This window comes from Sinocyclocheilus grahami, unplaced genomic scaffold (assembly GCF_001515645.1).
Source record: "Sinocyclocheilus grahami isolate Dianchi unplaced genomic scaffold, SAMN03320097.WGS_v1.1 scaffold3686.1, whole genome shotgun sequence".
NCBI lineage: Eukaryota > Metazoa > Chordata > Actinopteri > Cypriniformes > Cyprinidae > Sinocyclocheilus > Sinocyclocheilus grahami.
The window spans coordinates 13,762-14,800 of NW_015508770.1; the positions used below are offsets into that span (position 1 = coordinate 13,762).

Consider the following 1,039-nt stretch of genomic DNA (forward strand, 5'->3'; position numbering starts at 1 on the left):
TGTGTGTGTGTGTGTGATCAATTTCAGAGACTTAAAGCTGATGTGTATGCATTTCTGTGCCACTGTTCCAACCAATGTAATTAACTGTTTTTAAACCGGTTTCTCAAACACTCCCTTTGCCTGGCATTGGTCAAGCAATCAGATAAGCACGCCCTCAAACTCACGCCATTGGTTGAATCAATGTTGCTGTGCAGGGCTGGTCAGGATTCTCAAACAAATAAAGCAAAGTTTTAAAAGCACTTCAGTGTTTACACTTTTAAGGGCAATCAATGTGCAATGGCTGAGGTGTCTCTGCATATAAAAGTCACCAGGAAATCAAAATTCTGATTTAGCGGTTGTCTGTGCCTTTGTAATATTTAATCAAAAACATTAACGTTCCCCCTCACAGACATCTCTTCTCACATGAGGGAGGAACAATGATTCCACCCCTCCAAACAACCTGTCAATCACATAATTATTGCAGCAATTAACAAATGACAACAATTCAACAATCCAATCCATTCCCGATGGATAAAATCAAGTTCTCTACGTTTTTTTGTTTGTTTGAGAAGCTATGATATACACATCACAGTAAAGATGAAAAGACAACCGTAATTTCCGTTTCATGCTGATTTTAAAAGGTGTACTCAATTTGTTATAGCTAGTGGCGAGCATGTAGCATTACACAAAAAACTTATATTTACAGTTACCAAAGCTATTGTAGAAATGCTCTGTTTGCAGTCATGATTGTTTATAAGTCTCCAATAAGAGGAATTACAGAAATAAAAATAAGTAGTATTCAGCTGGCCATGTGAGGTTTCCATGAGGTGACCCTTTCCATTTAGAATACAACAGCTTTTGATTACTAGAGTTCATTCCATGTGAGTATATATTAAATTAAAAATATATATTTTTTCTATTTTATATTATATTGTGTTAAACGTTAACAAACAAAAAGCTAGGATAGAAGAAAACATTTTAACATGGCAAAAGATGATACACTTCAGCTTTAATATTGCTTTCTAGGGCACAGCTAGAAATGAAAACACCTTTTAACAAT

General features: G+C 35.1%; 1 protein-coding gene across 1 annotated transcript in view; it reads left to right on the forward strand.

Annotated features, from left to right (window-relative positions):
* The window catches only part of LOC107576439 (neuroblastoma-amplified sequence-like), a gene marked incomplete at both ends in the record, with an annotated part of 35,867 nt that overhangs the window by 13,665 nt on the left and 21,163 nt on the right, over window positions 1-1,039 (forward strand). The gene's annotated exons all lie outside the window — the stretch shown is intronic.